Here is a 6,501-nt window from a genome sequence, read left to right on the forward strand (position 1 = left end):
ATGCACAAAAACAAGACAGAGAAAAACCAAGCAACAATATACAACAAAACAACAACAACAACAACAAACCAATGACAAAAAAAGAAAACAAAACACAACAAAAACTTAACAACAACAAGAACTCTACTTATCATGCATGTCCTTCTCCATGGTCTGGTCTCTTCTGACAAATGTTAAAAGTGTGTAAGACAAAGTGTAGCCATCCTTGCCTCTTGTGAACACTCAACATACTTCTACAAAGACAGATGAGTTTGTCCTCTTAGCAGTCCAATATATTTTCAATATTGTTCTCTAGGACAATTCAAATACATCAATTCTTCTTTGGTCTTCCATATTCAATGTCCAGCTGTCATGGCATTTGAAGCAATTGAAAATACCATGACTGGAGAGAGGCACGCCTTAGTCGTCAAAGTAACATCCTTGCTTTTCACTATTCTTTAGAGGTCTTGTGCAGCAGATTTACATAATTCAAATCACCTTTTGATCTCTTTACTACTGCTTCCATGAGCATTGATTTTGGATCCAAGCAATACAGAATTCTTGATAACATCAAATTTTCACCATTTATCATGATGGTAACCATTGGTCCATTTGTAAGAATTTTGGTGTTATTTACATTGAATTATAATGCATACTTAAGGGTTCAATCCTGGGTCTTCATCAGCAAGTGTGTCAAATCCTCCTTCTTTTTTTTTTTCAAGCAAAGGTGCATCATATGTGTATCACAGTTTTTAATAAATCTTTCTTCAATATTGCTGCTACATTCTTCTTCATGCTATCCAGCTTCTCTGATTATTTGCTCAGAGAGTACATGAGTAATGAGCCTTTTATAAGCTTGTAAATAATTAATAGAATGCAGAAATAACGAAAGGAATAAATAAATGATTAAATCAAGGGCATGGCTCTCAAAGTGAACTTGTTTCAGTAATGGAGTTTCTAACCCATTATTTTACTCATATAAATAAGAATGAAACTAGGAAAACACAAAAGAAACCCATGGGATTCTCCCCGTGAGAATTGCAAAGAAAAATAGATATATCTATTTAAAAATATTTCACCCTGAAAAATAAGATTAAGATTGAGGAAGACACAATCTTCTTCACATATGTGAAGACATATAGATCTTCAAAATTGGAGCTAAGAAAAAGAAGAGAGACAAATAATCAAGAGAAGAAAGACCCTGGTACATAAAATTGCTAGTTGCACATAAACTATTACGAGTTAATTTACTTAATTGTATTCCCATTAAAATTAATATATTTTTCTTTAATATGTAAGCTGATTCCATTATCCATCACTGAAGTTTTATAATAAAAGAAGAAGTAGCAAAAGGGAAGAAGGAAGAAAGATGTATTTTAATTCATTACTTTAACTCATTAATTCATTTAATACTTTAATTCATTAATTCATTTAATTCATGTAAATTAATTCATTAAAATACAATAAGATGTATTTTAATTCATTAAAGATATTTTGGAAATATAGGGAGCATATTTCTGAGATTGAAGGAGGATTATAAAATGTATTGAAAGTGAAAATAGAGTCCAGATTGTAAATCACTGAAATAAAAAAGATGAAGGAGGATGTGTTCAGCTGCTAATCTCAAAGCCTTCAGTTCAAAACTACCAGCAGCTCTATGGGAGAAAGTTGAGGCATTCTGCTCTCTTAAAGATTTATGTCCTTGGAATCCCATGGGGTCAGAGATACTCTGTCCAAGGGTCATCTGAATTGACTGGATGGAAATGAGTTTTTATTTTTAATTTTGTCAGGGCATGAACCCACCTTACACAAAGGGCATCAAATTGGGAATTAATGTGAAACAATATGTAGAATTTGATGCTACATGCAACAGCTTTAGCAAAAGCAATGAAGAAAACCTTGAATAAATCTGCAATTGTTGGATTATAACTGTGTGGGTTGCTATGATAGATTTCCTGTATCTTCTCAAGATAAGTCCTCTGACCCACAATAACTACAGAAATACTTAAGGAAAATGTGTTGAAGATCAAGGATTTCATCCCTCACAGGTTTTCACAGGATTTTCCTGCATCACTTAATATTGGATGTGATGCTTTATTATTATTGAAGATAAAAAGTAGTTCTGAAAACAATAGAAATGCAATAGCTCAATAGGAAGATTAATTAGGGCTGCAGATTTAGTATCACATAGATGAATGTTAGGAATGATGTGTTGTTATCTTCAGTCTTGTGTACTAAAATTTGTGCCCAATATTTAAACAAGTTTGCAATTTAAACAAATTTCATGATTACTTAGATGGATCTCTTCTTACCTGACTTAGTAGCTAGAGAGCAACTCTCCACTAGTTAATATTACAGTGGTTTCTAAGCCAAATATCACCACTATAAAAATGTGCAGCAAAATTATGTTGCACAAATCGTTTGCGTTCATTGCTGCTCTCACCACCTTTAAACCCCGCTATTCATAAATTTTAAAATGTGAATGTGAATTCAAAATGCACTGCAAAATTAAATATAATGTCTGATACACACATTTGTGTAATATATAATATTATCCACAGAATATATATATAAAGGTACCCCCCAAAAGAAACAGAGCAAAAAAAGCTCTACTGGGTGGAGTTTCATAGTATGCATTTTTCCACTAGGTAAGTAACTCTCTCTGAGTTAGTGCACCCAGCGAGTTCTCCTGGGAATATTTACCCTGGTCACAGTGAAATTTTTAATAAAAGCGGTTTCCTTTGTTTTTTGTGATGGTCAATTTAAGAGATCAGCATGGGGCTGTGAAATTTTGTTTCCTGCTTGGAAAAAATGCCCCAGAAACTGCTGTGATGTTAAACACAGCTTACAAGGAAAGTGCTATGGGAAAAACTCAAGTGTATGAGTGGTTTTCTTGTTTCAAAAATGATGGTATGTTGATTGATGACAAACCTTATTCTGAACATATATAAACTTCCTTAATGGATGAAAATGTCGACTGGTAATGTATTTGGAGTTTGTTTCACTGGGTCAGATTGTTAGTCAAGCTTTCTCTTCAGAGCAGTGGTTCTCAAGCTGTGGGTCGCGCCCCCTTTGGAAGTCAACTGACCCTTTCACAGGAGTCATCTAAGATAGATTTCTGATGGTCTTAGGAATGGAGACACCGCTCCTCTATCTGTCTCCAGGTGGGTCCGCCCACATGCAGATACACCCACATACGAGTACCCTGCATGAAGAGTGCTATTCATGCAACACCATGCTTCAAAACCAAATGTCATTTATTTGTAATTAGAAATAAATATTTCACAATATATAATGACATATTGTTTTTTGATTAATCACTATTTTTTAATTATGTTCAATTTGTAACAATGAAAATACATCCTGCATATCAGATATTTAATGACAATTCAAAACAGTAGCAAAATTACAGTTATGAAGTAGCAATGAAAATAATTTTATAGTTAAGGGTCACCATAACATGAGGAACTATATTAAAGGGTCGCGGCACTAGGAAGGTTGAGAATCAGTGCTTTAGAGGTTCTGAAAAGATTGCATAACTGTATGCGACAAAAAAGGCCTAACTTGTGGCAGACGGGGTACTGGTTTTGCCCACACAAAAATGCACCTATTCACAGTCATCTCAATCTGCCAGATTTTGGCAAAATACATCATGCCTCTCTTCCCCTTACTCACCTGACCTGGTTCTGTGTGACTTCTTTTTGTTTCCATGAATGAAGAGACACGTGAAAGACAGTGATTTGTTGACTTAGAAGAGGTGAAGGAAAAACCGAGGGAGGGGCTGTCAGTCTTCCAAACAGATGAGTTTGAAAAATGTTTCCAAGAATGGAATCGCAGATTTGATCAATGTATTAAGTATAATGGAGAGTACTTTGAAGGTGATAAGGTTGTTTTAAAAAAATTTTAAATACTTAACTTTGAAAAAACCTCCAGACTTTTGGGGGTGCCTCCTCACACACATACACACCCTGAGTACCCTAGTGGTGCTATGGATTTAGTATTGTGTTGCAAACCGAAAGATTGACAATTCAGACCCAGCTGCTTCTCTGTGAAGCTCTCCATGCCTGTACAGGAGCCCTGGTTATGTAATGGTCATGCCCTGGGCTATAACCACAACATCAGCAGTTCAAAGCCACCAGCGACTCAACAGGAGAAAGAAGAGGCTTTTCCCTTCAGAGGGCAGTTTTACCCTCTCTTCTAGTCTCTGTGTGTACAGTGAGTTCATTTTTGAGTTCCTGTAAAGATCTATACTCTTAGAAATAGACAGGATCATGTGGAGCTTGGGGATATATATACATAATGTTTCAGTGAATGATCAGTGGATGGCTGAATATAAATGTGCTAAATAAAATACTTGAATAAGTATTGTGTCTTCTGAAAATAAAAAAAGTTCTAGGGGCTCGGCTTTGTTCCGCAGGGGTATTCTTGATAACTTTTTTCAAAAACTGAAACAACATAGGATGGTCAGGGTGGTATTTGATTTTAAAACATTTTCAAAAATGTGAAAGTTTCGCTGGTGAGAAAATGGCTAGGAATATTTCATAATGAAAAAGCTCCATCACGACCATGTTCTTCAAGGGGAGCAACGTCTGTCTTAGGAGAACGTCACTGGCAGACAATACGCCCTCCACCGCACAGTCTTCATCCTGACCCTTTAGATTTAGTTTGCTCTCAAAGCTTAACGAATGTTCAAAAGAAACGAAAATTGAGTTTCTGGAGGAGGGCAAAACTGCTTTCTCCATACTGAACTCTTCAGGGAAGGATTAGAGAGATGGAAACATGACATTCAGTTGGGTGTAGACCAGCCTGGAGGATATGTTATGAAGTGATAGCTTCACATTATATGATGCTTGTTTAATTAAAGTTTCTATATTTTTGTAGCATTATTTTAATTTAGCCTCATATTTTATATAAGTGGGTGTGACTAATAAACTTAACCACTTTGATAATTATCACTCCAAGTACTTAAACCTATTGTCTTACAATTTAATCAGTCTTTTACAAAGAGGAACCATGTGTTCTTCCAATAAATTTTACTCTTTAGGCTAAAAAAAAAAATGTCCCTTCATTACATATACTCTATTTCATGATGAGAACAGTATATCTTGTAAAATGTTGACACATTAGGCTACTGATGTTTCAACATAAATTTAATAAGCATATTATATTAGCAATCATATGCTCACTGGTGAATACCGTCTAAAATCACACAAGTGTTTTCATTGAGATCATGATTAACACTGTAAGGATAATAAAGGTGTGTGCATGTGTGTTTTGAAATAAACATAAAATCTTTTCCACCTCTTCTACTAAATCAAAATCTGGATTGTACTTCTTCTGAATATGAAAATGGTGGATAAGTCTATTATGTTGATAATAGCTTATCATTATAAGATTTTCATTCAAAAATCCATTCCTATAACTTCTATGAAAGTAACAGATTTCATTAAAATTTGCATTCGTGTGTGTGTGTGCATGCATGTGTGCATGCACTGACATCTTATGTGCAGCTAGTTTTCTCCACTGCCCAGCATGCCCGGGAGAATGTTGTTGTTGTGTGTTACCATCAAGTTGTCTCTGACTTATGATGAGCTTGTGTACAATAGAACAAAATGATGGTTGGTCCTACATCCTCTATATCATCTTTGATGTTTTTTAGTCCATTGTTGTGGCTTTTTGTCAATTCATCTCATTGAGGACCTCCTTCAGTTTTGGTAACTCTCCACCTAACATGATATTCTTTTCTAGTCATTGGGATTTCCTGTTGACAGCTCCAAATAAGTGAACTTGCATCTTACCATTCTCATATTCAAGACACATGCTGGTTACATATATACTTTAAAACACATTTATTTGTTCTCATTGAAGTCTATGATACAGTTTGCCAAACTTAAATTCTTCAATTCTTCTTTGCTTCCTTCTTTCATTGTCTAGCTTTTATATGCTTATTAAGTGACTGAAAGACCACAGCTTAGATAAGATTCACCTTAGTCATCAAAGTGACATATTTGCCTTTTAACACTTTCAATATATTATTAATTTATTTTTTTCTTTTCTTGAAACATATTAGACCAGTTGTTTTTGAAGAGCATCTGCGTTTGTTCAGCTGGATATAGAAATCCAAGAAGAAAACTGTTAATTTCATTGTTTAGACAAGATTGGATCTGTGCATCACTTCAGCTGTTCACTGATTCCTTTTAGCAATTGTGTTTATTGATACTATATATGTGATCACTTTTTTCCCTCACTGTAATTTTTGGGGGTCTTGAATATTTCTAAATGTTCTATATTGTCATGTTTATGTGTTTTAATGTGATTACTTTTTTTCATGGACTCCTTGCACTTTCAATGTGCCCTTTAAATGTAGAAAAATCATATTTCTCAGGACCAAATATTTCCTTGGTGTATAAATTCCTTTACTTTTTGTATTATCTCTTTGTAGTATATCTTATACATTTGTCACATAATAATCATCCTGGATTACTCTTCTAAGTTTACTCTCCTCTTGTTGTCAGAAGAGAC

The sequence above is a fragment of the Echinops telfairi genome, unplaced genomic scaffold (assembly GCF_000313985.2).
Source record: "Echinops telfairi isolate 266 unplaced genomic scaffold, ASM31398v2 ScPeMD7_443;HRSCAF=831, whole genome shotgun sequence".
In the NCBI taxonomy this organism is placed as follows: Eukaryota; Metazoa; Chordata; class Mammalia; order Afrosoricida; family Tenrecidae; genus Echinops; species Echinops telfairi.